Raw genomic sequence first — 14,807 nt, 5'->3', positions numbered from 1 at the left:
TCCCAATGTAGACCAGCCTGGCCTTGAACTCATGACATTTACCTGCCTCTGCCTCTGCTTCCTGAGTGCACACACAACATTAACATGTGAAAAGGCTGAATGCGAGATTGTATTTGACAGAAGCCTTAAATTCAGAATGTAGTAAAAACTCAAAGGGGCAGGACAGAGAACTCAGCAGTTAAAAGCACTTGTTTCTTGCTCTTCCAGGGGACCCAAGTTCTGTCCCTGGCAGTCAGGTGGCTTCCAACTACCTATTAACTCCTGCTCCAGGTGATCTGATACCTCTTCTGGCTTTCTCAGTTACCTTTACACACACATGCACACCTAGCTAGCTATAAACAGACATACATGCATAATAATTAACCCTTTTAAAAGTGGAGGGTGGACCTCAAGTTCTAGGCAAGCCTGGGGTACAGAAAAATAAATGAATGAATGAATGAATAAATAAATAGATGACTGGTGTAGTTTAAATAAGAACAGCCCCCCATAGGTTCAGAAATTTAATGCTTGGTCACCAGGAAGTGACTGGCACTATCTGAAAGGACTAGGAGGTGTGGCCTTTTCAGAAGAGGTGTGTCACTGAGTGTGGGCTCTAAGGTTTCAGAAGCCGAGGGCAAGCCCAGTGACCATCTTTCTTCCTGCTGCCTTTGAGGATCCAGATGTAGAACTTTCTCCAGCACTAGTCTGCCTGTGTCCTGCCATGCTCCCTGCCATGATGATAATGGACTGAATCTCTGAAACTGTAAGTGAGCCCCAATTAAATACTTTCCTTGTAAAAGTTGCCATAGTCATGGTGCCTCTTCACAGCAACAGAACACTAAGACAACTGGGTAAAAGATATGAACAGATTATTTCTGACAAACGACAAACGACCAATACAACATGAAGAGGTGCTCATGTTCATTAGCCACTGGGGAAATACAAATCAAAACCACAAGGAAAAAAGCTACACATGCAGTGGGAAGACCTGCAGACAAGTAATGACAAAGACAGACAGACAACCGCCACACCCATGCACAGCTATAAGATAACAATGATGTAGAGGCACAGGGAAAGCTTGTCAAGTCCTCAAAGTGGGAGCCCAAAGCTTCCTCATGGAACGCAGCAACTGCACTAGTAGGTTTATACCCAAGAGAAACCTAAGCAGGCTTTTCGGCTCTTCATTATCCAACAGCCAAATGTTCCACACAACTCAAATATCTACCAACCGGAAAATGAACAAAGATGGAGTATGCAGAGCACCACTTGATGCTGACAGCAGAGAGGGAAGTAATGATGCACTCTCCAACACGGATGAACTCTGAAAGCAACATGCTAAGGAACAGACACATGTGACGAGACAACTCATTTCATTCCTTACATATACAGAAGGCTCGGAAAGAGGTGAATACCTACACACAGAAGTACTAACTACTGCCTAGGGCAAGAACTAAGGAAAACAGGAGGCCTAATGATCTGCTCCCTTTGGAAGTGATAAAAATGTTCTTAAACTGTAGTGATGGGGGCTGGAGAGATGGCTCAGTGGTTAAGATAATTTGTTGCTCTTGCAGAGGACCCGAATTCTATTGCCAGCACTCCAGTTCCAGGGGACAGCACTTCCTTCTTTCTGGCCTCCACAGGCAATGCACACATGTGGTGACAGAGACGCAGGCAAAACACCCAGTGACACATAGAGAAGCTGGGGTGATGGGTGGATTCAAAACTACTGCCTGTAGACTCTGAATGAGTGACTCCCAGCCTATCCCACTGCATGTTCATTAGATCTTAATAAAACTGTTTAAACATAAGCAAGATGTTTAGCACACACCTTTAATCCTGGCACTCAAGAAGCAGAGGCAGGCAAATCTCTGAGGCTGAGACCAGACCAGTCTGAGTAGCAAGTTCCAGTCCAGCCAAAGCTACACAGTTTGACCCTGTCCAATCACCCGATCAACCAACCAGAAGAAATAACTGAAGGGGCCGGCATGACAGCAGAGGTGGTGAGGGTGCTGGCCATGCAAGCCTGGCCGCCCAAGTTCAATCTCCAGAGCGCAAAGGGCGAAGGAGGAAACAACTCCTGTAGTTTTCCTTTCACACACACACACACACACACACACACACACACACACACACACACACACACACACAGTTTAATGGGAGGAGTGGGCTGGACAGTAGATGGCACTGCTGTCACTAACACTTGATGCTCTTAAAGAACTGTGTTCCCAGCACCCAAGGCAGGCAACTCTCAACTATCTCTAAGTTCAGCTCCAAGGGACAGCACTAGTCTAAGGCCTGGAAGTCCATGGTGAACGGGACAGAGGACAAACACATCTGCCTCGTGGCACTTACATTCTATCAACAAACGCTAACATCTTAAGAGTTGGGCTGTATCCTTGTCTTCCTTATCCTCTTGAGACAAACTCTCACTATTCCTGAGCCAAACTGGAGACCAGGAAGCCAAGCTGTCCTCCTGCGTAGTGCCCCACAGCACTGGGTGACACACATGAATGTGACTGCTCCTCGGTTTTAATGTGGGCTCCAGGGCTTTGAACTCAGATTCTCATGCTCACACAACAAACACTTCCAGTCACAGTGCCATCTCCCTAACCCACCTATTGTTTTGTTTTTTCGAGACAGGGTTTCTCTGTGTAGTTTTTGGTGCCTGTCCTGGAACTTACTTTGTAGACCAGGCTGGCCTCCAACTCACAGAGATCTGCCTGCCTCTGCCTCCCGAGTGTTGGGATTAAAGGTGTGCACCACCACACCCAGCTTTCTGTTTTAACTTTTTATTAATTATTTTGTGGATTTCATATCTTGCACCCCAATTCCACTCATCTTCCTATCCTTCGTAATCATCCTTTGCCCTTGCAACCTCCCCGTCAAAAAAAAAAAAAAAAATTAAAAAAAAATCTTTGTTGTGAAAGCTGTAGTGTGTCCCAGTGAGTCACACAGTAAACCCTTTAGTCCATACGTCTTTACTTGTAAACGTTCATTGCAAGGAGTCATTGGTCCAGTTTGAAGCTCTGGCTTATGCTACACTATCAATACTGGATCCTCACTGGGACACTGGGACTCCTCTTGGATATCCTGTTGTTGCCCTGTGTTGTGGAGATCCTGCAGCTTGGGATCTGCAGGACCAGCACCTTAAGTTGCTCCTCAGTTAATATATAGCCAGACATCCAACATCCTTCTCTGGCTTCCATGTGTGCACAGGTGCACACAGATCACATACACACCACAAACCCAAAATTAAAACGTTTTAAAACTTGGGGGTGTCCTACAGTCCAGTAGTAAAACCACTGCCAAGCATACACAAGTCCCTGGGTTTGATCTGGGGGCGGGGATGTCTTCTTCAGACTCACTCCAAGCCCCTCATACTCTAGATCCATTTTCTCAAGCATTCCACGACCAGAATCCGACGCTCGCAGCACTCAGGCGGGACCCTTAGAACCCAGTATCCGCTGTGCTTGTTTCAGAGGGGTCCTACTTCCTCTGCACATCCAGACCCTGACCCTTTTTCTTAACACCCACTTTGCAGTCAAGTTGTTTGTTTTCTGGTGGTGGTGGTGGTGGTGGTGGTGGTTGTGGTGCTTTTTTGAGACAATGTCTTATGTAGCCTAGACAGGCCCCCACTTAGTATGTAACCAAGGACCACTTTGAACTTCTAATCCTCCTGTGTCCGCCTCCCATACCCGGTTTGCAAGTCTCTTTTCTATTTTTAAAAATTATTTATTTGCTGAGTGTGTATGTACATGTCTTTGCACCAGACAAACCAAGTGAAAAGACAGCTTGTGGAAGTCATTCTCTACCACATGGGTTCCTGGGACCCAACTCAGGTGGTCGGGTTTGGCAGCAAGCGATAATCAATGTTCTGGCAGCAGTGATCTGGCCAGTCCTCGAGTTCCTTATAAACTGTTTTCCAGGGCCCAGCGACGCCCAGCGAAGCCCAGCGAACAGACAAGCGGTGCCACCTCACGTTCTCAAAGCTGGAGCTCAAGGACTCAGACTGCTGGGTAATTTCCTGTTTCTTCCCAGCCAGCTGGACCCTGTCACCCCTTCCTTCTCTTTGTCCCCACCGCAGGCCTGCGTCCCTAACACCAGATCCCTCGCACGCTATCCCTCCTCTCATCACTCACTCCTCACAGAAACACTTCTGAAACTAAGTTAGGGAACCAAGGAGAAGCTGGTCTTGGTGGCTAGAGGCTGAAGCAGGAGGACCACCATTAGTTTGAAACCAACAACTTATGCTACATATCAAAATCCTATTATTTCAAAAATACCAAAAAAGAAGGCAGGCATGATGGTGCATGCCTTTATTCCCAACATGGGAGACAGAGTCCAGGAGATCTCTGAGTTCTAGTCTACATAGTCAGTCTCAGGACAATCAGGGCTACACAGAGAAAACCCTGTCTAGAAAAGCAAAAGCAACAACGAAGAAGAAGGAGGAGGAGGAGAAGGAGAAGGAAGAGGAGGGGAAGGGGAAAAAGAGGAAGAAGGGGAAGAAGGGGAAGAAGGGGAAGAAGGGGAAGAAGGGGAAGAAGGGGAAGAAGGGGAAGAAGGGGAAGAAGGGGAAGAAGAAGAAGGAGGAGGAGGAGGAGGAGGAGGAGGAGGAGGAGGAGGAGGAGGAGGAGCAAAAATCTAAAACTGTACATAATCTGACTGTATTTTCCAAAAACTAAGAGTTTAAGTCCATTAAAATTCAGACCCATACAGAGCGGGGAGCTCAGCTCAGCAGCCAAGCATACGATTAGCTCCCTTGAGTACAGACAGGACACAACCCTGACACAGGTGCATCAGCGAACCACAAGAGCTCAGTGGCCATTCTCTATGAGACCCCCTTAGAAAACAGACATGGTGGCACACGTGAATACCAGCACTAACGGCTAAATAAAGCAGAAGCTGACTCTGTCCAAAAACAAAAAACAAACCCCTTCCCAATCTTAATCTTCTAAGGTTGACAGGAAGTGTTTCCGAGCCAAAGTCTTACATCACAGGGGCAGAGGTCTTATGAGATCAAGTGAGAAGACAGACAGACACAGACACACACACACACACACACACACACACACACACACACACACACACGGAATTTTTACTCGTTTCTGTTTTTTAAATTTTCTGCTAAAGCCAGGCACAGTGACAGTGCCTTTCATCCCAGCACTTGGGAGGCAGAGGCAGCAGATACCTAAGTTCGAGGCCAGCTTGGTCTACACAGTAAGCTCCTAACGTTACTTCGTACGATAAACCTAATTTTAATCTGACTACACTCTGACTATACATGCTGCTCCTGTGACTTCTGCATGACACCCGAGTCCTCACCCCCATATCTAAACCTCAAACCCAAGCCAGCACCTTCAGATTTGTACACTGGGTCAGCACTACTCCATCTCAAAGGAAATCACACAGGATTTTCAGTTTAATCATGCATCAGTACGAAACAATGTCAGGACAACACTGAAGGCTGAAAATGAGTTACGATGCCATGCACATTACCCCTAAAACCAAGCACTAGTCTAAGGCCTGGAAGTCCATGGTGAACGGGACAGAGGACAGACACATCTGCCTCGTGGCACTTACATTCTATCAACAAACGCTAACATCTTAAGAGTCGGGAAGCACACAGTGGGCTCAAAACACACAAAGAAGCTATAGATAATAAAGGTCACAAAAACTGACAAGTTTCAAATGCACTTAAAATAGACTGAACTATCTCCGATTTCAGCTGAGGCACCAGAGAGTGAAAGGCTCCTCCTGGTTGGCAGCAAGCCAAAGAACTGGAAGTCATCTGAGAATCCCGAAGTCTCATGGGACCCTGCGGCGGCATTTCATCCACTGCAATCTCGGCTGTGCTTCGGTCCTGCTGAAGTAATCTGCCTGCCTCACAATCAGGAAACCCTTGCCTACTCTAGTAACTCCAATGCTCTCCCTAAACTAAAATAGCTCTCACAGAGTTTATTCCAGAACCAACTTCCTCTCATACCTCGTAATGTACTCACTATCCTTACCCAGAGTGACCTAGTCACTGACTGTGACAGCCTTATTTTATAGTCTCAAACCATGCCACAACCAACTTCATACAGTCTACAGTATGACATCACAGAGACATTTCAGTCTCTGGCTAAATCTAGTAGGAAGCCCTAAACTAAAGGTTTCTTTTTCTTTCTTAAATTTTAATTTAACTTTATTTTATGTGCACTGGTATGAGGGTGTTAGATCCCCTAGAACTGGAGTTACAGACAGTTATGAGCTGTCATGTGGGTGCTGGGAATTGAACCCCAGTCCCCTAGAAGAGGAGCCAGTGTTCTAAACCACTGAGCCAACTCTCCAGCCCCAAACTAGAGATTTCTTATATGAGCAAGCTATCTTCCTTGGGTCCAAGTTAACATTCTTGGAGGACCAATAAATTGCCACAGAAACATGTCACTGTCCACCAGACACACAGAGATATCATGAACTGGTCCACATAAGTCCTGTCCTATACTTGCAATAGCAAAACACACCTTCAAGCGCATCTTCAAAGTCCCAAGCCCTTGGAATTCAAGGTCACTGACCCCTTCACTGCCGAGAAAAGGAAAAGAGATGCTCCCAAGTATTCAACTGGACTATTACAACATAATACTTCTAGAGACAGGAGAGTCAGAAGTTCAAGGTCATCTTCAGTTACATACATACAGAGTTTAAGACCAGCCTGCCCTACAGAAGACCCTGCCTCAAAATTAAATTAGTAAGAGCAAACACAAAACCACCAAATTCAAAACCAGCACTTCTGAATATAGCAAGCTCGATCTTGTATTTTAAGGTTAATGGGGCAATGGTCTTTTTTTCTTTTAAAGATTTGGTTATTTTAGATGTCTTACTACTTTATATGCACCGTGCATGCGTGCGTGCGTGCGTGTCTCTCGTGCCTTGGGGTCTGGTCAGAACAGGGCATCAGATCCCCTAGAACTGAAGTTAGAGACAGCTGTGAGCCACCATATGGGCTCCTCTGCAAGAATAGCCAACGCTCTTAATCACTGACCATCATCCAGCCCCAAGGGCAATGGTCTGGTGGGGTAAATGGGAGGGTGACACTGAGGGACTAGTGGAGCACATATGCTCAGACCATCATGTAGAAGACACCCTGAATCTACAGCAATCACATCTACGGTACTTCCTCTAGCTCCCCATACTGGGGTAGGCAGACATAAAAGCAGTATGACCACAATCTACTAAAATTCCCTGCAGCAGCCACAGAACTGGGAAGAGCCAGGTGGGCAGCTGGATCAATCCTTACTCATGGGTCTAACCTGCTCAGACATCAACTTCCTCCACGAAGCTCTAACTCTTCTGTCTGCAGACCAGACTCACAGCCAAGTGGTCACTGAGTCCTACACCTCAAGAGTATCCTATCTATTTGCCTGTTGGAACCAGTCTCTCTGAGGGCAAATGTTATCATCTCAGCCCTGGACCTAGCACCAGTCTGGAACACAGTAGATGATAAATAAATGAGGAAATTCAAAAACTTACACTGGAGCCTCCAGAGAGACAGGCAAAATGTGTTCATTCTTGCCATTACACATAAAACACAGTTTTCAATTTTAAAGAACATCCCTCTCAAGATGATCAGAAACATCAATGTAAAACAGCAACTTATTAGTGCCGAGGTAGCCTAAACTCAGTCTGACCAACACCCACCCACTCTGTAAGCAGTCAACCCACTGAAGGCAGGAGCAGCGTGCACGACAGGCACCTGGGGACTCGATCCCCATTTTGCATCTGCCTCCCTTTCTCCTCCTCATGAGGATCTGCCTTCAAAAATTTGTGTCGCTTGCCTTGGTTTGAAACAGGGTCTCACTGTGTAGCCCAGAGATCTGCCTGCCTCTGTCTCCCAGCATTCAAGATTTGACACTTGCTCGCTGGAGAGGCTTAGGAATGGAGAAATACTCGATACCAGGGCAGCCTCTGCATTCCAGCCGCTAGCTATAAAGGAATTTTGCTGGAGGCCTTGCTGACTCCTGAACAAGCAGAACCCCGAGCTAACTCCAACAGAGGGCCCCTAGGCTGTTAGACTCAGTGAGGGAAGAGCATACTTGTCTAGCAGTATGTGGCTGTGAACTAATTAAAACCCTGGGCAGCAGGGCTGTGTTCTCGATTACTCCACATGGTTTCTCTCAAATACAGGAGAAAACTGAGTCTTCCTCCCAGCCCTACACGCAAACTGCTCACCCAGCTGAGGAAGAGGGGTGCCATGGGCTTGGCCTTGGTCATTAGTCTGCCACACACTACGTTTCACTAGCACAGGAAATGTAACTAACTTCCCTGAACATCAGTACCCTTGTCTGAAAAACAGACAACACCTACCTTATCAGACATCTTGGAAAAATTAAATAGACTCCTGCACATATGACTTCTAGAGCAGTGGGCATTATTATCCAAATAATCTAGTTACCAGAAAGGCAAAAAAAAAAAAAAAAAAGACATTACAAGCTTCTCCCGTAAGGAACCACTTAAAATCGATGGGAGAAAAAATTAAAAACAAGCAGAAAAAGCAACAGGAATATCGCAAAGACCGAGAACACTTATGACAAGGGAACTAGAGACACAAGTCATCTTCTGGTCGACACGGATCTCCACCTAGATCTGCTCCTGGGAAATCTACTGCCTCATTTTCATTTTCTTTTTCCTCTTTCTTTTTTTTTTTTTTTTTTTTTTGCTTGTTTGTTTGTGAAACAGGGTCTCTCTACATAGCCCTGGCTGCCCTGGAACTACCTCTGTAGACCAGGTTGGCCTCAAACTCAAAGAGATCCACCTGCCTCTGCCTCCCCAGCGCTGGGATTAAAGGTGTGCACCACCACAGCATGGCATAATCAGCAAATTTCTTTTTTTTAAAGATGACTTATTTATTTGTATTTTATGTGCATTGGTATTTTGCCTGCATGTATGTCTGTGTGAAAGTGTTGGATCCCCTGGAACTAGTTACAGACAGTTGTAAGCTGCCATGGGGATGCTGGGAATTGAACTCTGGTCCTCTAGAAGAGCAGACTGTGCTCTTAACCACTAAGCCATCTCTCCAGCCTTCCCTGGCTCATTTTCTTAACTGGCTGCCCCAAAACAGTAAGAAAACTCCCCAGGAGTGTCAGCAACGCTGAGAGAAGTCACACCCTGAAGTCTCCCATACAGGGAGAATACTGTATTCCTAACATATGGAACAACCCTTCTGCTCAAATGGGCACCTAACTCAAGTTCATTTATCCAGAATTTTCTGAAAGGTAGGTAGGCAGGCAGTCTCAATCTCCAGAGCTGGGATTTAATGGGAAACCCAGAAACCCCCTGAAGAATTTCAGTAGAAAGTCTGTGTAAGGACAGCTCCTGAGACAAATGTCAGTTCTTCTGTCAGCCAGAAGAAGGATGTCCACTGTCAAGATTCTCAACAGAGCCGTCCCAACCGCAACAGAGAGCTGAGCCTATCTCAAGCCAGATATTCCCAAGCTGTGATTTCACCCAGTAGAAGCTTCAAGCTGGCTTCTGTTCCAGAAACCCTCGGCCCATTCTTGCTTTTAGCACGTTTCGTGTGAGGTAGGGTTTTTCTCCTCCCAGCCCTGCCATCCCAGCCCTCGCTCTACCAGGAGCCATCCTTGGACTCTTTGCAGTCTATGTGGCCATTTCTCCTTCCACTGGCTTCGAGGGTCCTTCCTGCTGTGCAGAGCTGATGCCTCCTTAGAAATAGCTTCAGGTTTACATTCCAATCCCTTGTTTCCAACACTTCCCTTCATTTCGATTGACACTTGAACACTCAGTACAAATGAAGGACACCTGGCCAGACAACCCCTTCCAATACTTTAATATACAGCTTAAGCTTATTAATTTGAAGCAAGCAATTGTACCCATCTATTCTGAGATCTACTCAAGCCACGGAGAGAGCAACTCCAGCTCTGCTTTCAGCCCAGGGCTTCACGGGTACAACTTGCTGCATGATCATGGCGCTTGCAAACCCAAATGCCCACATTCCCTCCAGCTGGAAAGCAGAACTGCTCTACTTCAATCCATTTCCGACCTCTTCCATTACCAGGTGACACTATTTTACCACTGATGTGTTCCGAGAAGCCTGCAGCCTGTGCTTCATTTACTATCTAGATAAACGCTTACAATTTAGCAATGTAATCTTGCCAGGTGAAAGGCAGGAACCGTAGAATACATCAAGTGTAAAATGTCAACTGCCATGACATGGGGCAAAATGCAACTCTAAAGCAACAGAGTTGGAACCAATATTGTGACGAAAGATTTAAAATGACGTCCTCTGAAAAGGGCACCTTAAACTTACTCATCTTTAACAGCTGCATCTTCTAGGCTAAAGAAAAGATAAAAATGCAACTGGAAGCACCAGTCACCACTCCCAGGCTGTAACCAGCTGTGTGTGAGTCTTCCAGTCCTTCGACTGTGAAGTGCACGGAGAAAAAGCACAGTTGGGATACTCAAGTCACCCGACTCAAGCCAAAGAAGCCACCAACTTCACCAAGGGCTGTCACATACAACACCGTGATTCCCTACTTGCTATTCTGTATGTCACGAGCACATACTATGTGCTTCCTCTGGTTACCTCCCTAAAAGAGGCAGGAGGTAATGAATAACTCACTTGGTCCTGAGACAGAAACCTACAAGCACGGTCCATCAAGAAAAACAACCCTAAATTTAGGAAGGAATTTGAACTAAGTATGAAGTGAAGCTGGTAGATGAAGCGACCCAATTCTACCCTGAAGCAGGCTAAGCAGCCAACCTGCTCCTTCACAGGCCAGCAGCTGCGCATGTGGGTCAGAAGTAACTGGGTTTTCCATGAACACTAAACATTCTCAGCAGTGAGCGAGCACTTAACAGAACCACGCAGGGTCAAAACGTTATGAAATCAGTGCACACACCACACTGGAGCTCTGAAAGATGTGGACTAACAACACTTAGAGAACACAGAAAGGACACTTGACAGAAAGCAAGCCATGACCTGAGGTGACCCAAGGGAAGTGTTTTTCCCTTCTCAAAGTAACCAATACAGACAAGAATCAAACTAGACGGAAAAGATCTGCGGCCCTCACCGCCGGCACCTACTAGCTCAAACAGCCCGACTATGTCTACAGTCAAATACAGGGTGACAGATACCCAAGTCACAGCACAGCAGACATCCAATAATCATTTGTTGATTTTCACAAGTACAAGGGGCGGTAGGGAGGAGGGCGAACGAAGAAATGGTATTCTCAGGTAGGCAACAAACACCTTGCTTGCTAGGTGGTGGTGGTGGTGGAGGCGGCGGCGCACACTTTTAATCCCAGCACTCTGGAGGCAGAGGCAGGCAAATCTCTTGAGTTCGAGGCCAGCCTGGTCTACAGCCAGGGCTACAATACACAGAGAAACCCTGTCTTGAAAAAACCGAAGAAGAAAAAAGAAAAACACCTTGCTGAAGCTCCATGGGAGCCATGAATTCGACGTTTTATTCTGATTAAAACACCTGGTCACCACGATTGTTTCAATCAAAACTGTACCAACTTCGACAGCATGAAATTAAGACACATTCTAAACTAGACTCTTTCTCAGGAGTCCTGGAACCGTCCAGACATTAGGCCTATAGCGGGGCGAACTTACTAAATAAAGCCCTTGGGGGAAAAAATGTTCAGCATAACACCAGTCTTGGAAGAAGTGACACTTCTGGGGGTGCTGGGTAATGTGAGTTAACTTCCTCTTCCTTTCAAAAGGTCAAAGACAGGGAAGAGTCCACTGTAACATTTCCTCCTTAGCCAGTTCCACCACAAACCACAACACAACTCTTAATTGCTTAAAAAAATTTTTTTTAAATACATTAGCCAGAGGTGGTGCTTTTTGTACACTTGCACTATAGGCAGAAGACCCAACTTACCTCGGGAACGAGCTGATTCGTTTCGAACAGGAAATTTACCTTTAATAAAGTTTACCGTGGATTCGAAATAACAGAGAGGCCACCGAGCCCCGCAGAAGGCAGGGCCTCCCAACAATCAGAAAAGCCTTGCCTGCAGGGCTGGTTCCAGGCACCAGCAAATTCTGCCCAATAAAGGGGAGGGGGCTTTCAAGGGCAGGGTTCCCCCAGATCCGCAAGAGCTGCAGAGGCAGGGCCCGGTGGAGCTCGTGCGCACGGCACCGCAGAGGGTCCCGGGGTCCCAGCAATGCTGCCACCGGTGCACCCCAAAAGCTCGGGCCAAACCCGGAGCACCGGGCTTGAGCGGCTGCCCGTCCCTTCCCTGGCCGGGCTGTGGCGGCAGGCAAGGAGGTTCCCACTAAGGGTCGCAGCGGACCGCTGGAAGGTGAAAAGGATACTGTTGGGGCGCCGGGGTCTGGAGGGCCCTGATGTTCGGGTGAGGAGGGGCCGCCGCTGCCGCTGCTGCTGCCGCCGCCGCCGCCGCCGCCGCTGCCGCCGCCGCCGGGTGAGGAGGCGGTACCGCCGCCGCTGCCGCTGCCGCCGCCGCTCCGGTGCCGGGTCCGGTTCCTGCTGCAGCCGCTGAGCCTGATTTCAGAGCCGGTTTCTGCGGTAAACTCATGGCAAAGCGAAGCCACCAACCCCCCCAGAGCGGGACCGGGCGCGCCGGGGTGCAGGGGCCGGGGGCAGCGGAGGGGCGGGATGGGGGCAGACCCGGGGAGGCGGCGGGAGCGGGGGGCCGGGGGGAGGCTGGGAGGAGGAGGAGGAGGGGGCCGGGACCGGTCACACACGCCCTCCGCCGCCGCCGCCGCCGCCGCCGCCGGCAGCAGCAGCCGCCCCGCGGGCCAGCACCACCGGCTGCCGGTCTCCGTGACAACGCGACCCCGGGGAGGGGGGGGCCGGACCCGGCGGGGGCAGGAGGCGGAGAGACCGGACCTTTCACGGCAATATCCTCATGGGCCGGCGGCGGGGGGTCTCTGTCCCCCTCCCCGGGGGAAGCGGCGCCCTTCTCGGTAGCGGGGCTCGGGCGATGCGGACGGATTTTCTTCACTCAACGAGCAGAGCATCCAACATGGCGCTGCGGCCGCCTCCAGCAGTCCGGCAGGACGGCCGCTCGGGGCTTTTCGGCCTTTTTCGGAAAGGCTCGGCGGGCCGAGGGTAGAAAGCTCCTTCGGCTCTTTCCGGAGACAGGGAACGGCCGGGGTTCTTCGGGAGCTCTCGGGAGCGTCTTCGGCCGCTGCTCGGGAGAGCCGCTGGAAGCTGACTCTATTTCTCGGGCAAGATCGGTGATCTGGGGCTGCTGAGGCTCTCCGCCGCACGGTGCCCGGCGGAGGGAGAGACCAAAGGAGAGGTTTTTAGGGAGAGAGCCCTCCCCTGCGGCCCAGCCTGGAAGAACAATAGTAACGGCACCCGAAGCCAAGGTCCCCCGAGACCTACCAGCGAGCGTCGAGAGGCGCCGGAGCGAGAAACCGAGTCGCTATAGGGAACGGCTGAGCCAGAGCGCAGGGCGACTGATAGGAACCCGCCTGCCGCAGGGACTTATTAACATAACAGATGCTACTTGCCGGCACTTGACGTCGCAAGTCACGGGCATTATGTCGACACGTCGTCCTCGGATGCTCTTAAGTGCGAAATGGAACGAGGAGGCCTGGAGAAGAAAAGTGACTTCCCCAAGGTCACCCAGCTGGGAATGAATGGAGCGAATCCAGAATCTGGATTCCACCTTCTCTGAGATGAACCTTGCCTTCTAGGATGCAAACGGACCTGCCTCACCAACAACTTTGACCCAGGGCTCTGTAGGGTGGATGAAGTCTTTGGCCACAACCTGTAGTCGGCTCCCCATCATCGTTTGCTGGGGTGACACTTCTTGATAAGGTCCCCTCCTCCCACCTCCATCTACACTTTACACACCACACTTGCACCCCTCAGTAGGAGCCGTATCCCCAGCACACAGTAACATTAAGTGAAAAGGAGTCACAGGCATCTATGAACTATGAAGATTCAGAGTATTTCGTTAGCTTATATAGTCCCAAGAAATAGGTCATATCCATTCTTACTAATGAAGAATCTGAGGCCAAAGAGGCTTGACTATCATCCATACAAAACAAAACCGAAAAATGTGAGGCTCAAAACTGACAGATTTTGCTAAGGCCCTGTGACCAATGTAGTGGACAGAGGTAAAACTAGTGCCCTGGATCTGAGGACATACCTAAGTGGTAAAGAATGCTTGCCTTGTAAGCATGAGGACCCAAGTTCAGTCCCCAGAATTTACTCAGAAAAAGTCTAGCATGATGACCTAGCACTGAGGAGCTGGTGACCAACAGATAGATCCCTCAGGCTCACTGGCCAATGGGCACACTCTGGTGAGATCTAGGCCAGTGACAGACCCTTTCTCAAAAATAAAAAGGTGGACAGCACCTAAGGAAGAACACCTGAGGTTGTCCTCTGGCTTCCACACACGTGAGCATACACACACAAGACTACTAAGACTGTTCTGGGCAATGGTGGTGTGTAGCTTTAATCCCAGCCTTGGGAGTGAGGGCGCAGAGGCAGGTGGAGCTCTGAGTTTGAGGCTATCGTGGTCTACAGAGTGGGTTCCAGGATGGCTAGGGCTACGCAGAAAAACCCTCTCTCAAAAAATCCAAAAAAAAAAAAAAAAGATTGTGTTCTGATTCCTACTACATTGGTGGGTTCGGGCGCTGGGGTGTAGGTTGGTATTTCTGGGTTTGTTTGTTAGCTTGTTTTTTGAGAGAGGGTCTCAAGTAGCTCAGGCTAACTTCAATTCCCTATGTGCCTGAGGATGACCTTGAACTCCTGATCCTCTTGCCTCTACTGGGATTTTTTTAAAGCTTTACATGTAGTGCATACTTAATTCATGACAACTCCTGGGATCCCCAGATGCTCCCAGAAGGGT

The 14,807-nt window shown here is 48.7% G+C and overlaps 1 protein-coding gene across 16 annotated transcripts in view; it reads right to left on the bottom strand.

The window, feature by feature from the left end:
• Eif4g3 (eukaryotic translation initiation factor 4 gamma 3) overlaps nucleotides 1-12,477 on the bottom strand; it is a 233,953-nt gene extending 221,476 nt beyond the window's left edge. For 12 of the 16 annotated variants that reach the window (XM_076565482.1, XM_076565483.1, XM_076565488.1 and 9 more), the window contains exon 1: nucleotides 12,295-12,435. The gene's annotated coding sequence lies outside the window, so the exon portion shown is untranslated. Of the gene's footprint in view, nucleotides 1-12,294 lie in introns of all 16 variants that reach the window. The other 4 variants (XM_076565487.1, XM_076565500.1, XM_076565490.1 and 1 more) reach the window with 2 other exon arrangements.
• Nucleotides 12,478-14,807: the final 2,330 nt, after the last annotated feature.

The sequence above is a fragment of the Peromyscus maniculatus genome, chromosome 2 (genome assembly GCF_049852395.1).
Source record: "Peromyscus maniculatus bairdii isolate BWxNUB_F1_BW_parent chromosome 2, HU_Pman_BW_mat_3.1, whole genome shotgun sequence".
Lineage (NCBI taxonomy): Eukaryota > Metazoa > Chordata > Mammalia > Rodentia > Cricetidae > Peromyscus > Peromyscus maniculatus.
Note: the sequence above shows the minus strand (reverse complement) of the source record. Positions and strands in the feature narration are given on the sequence as shown.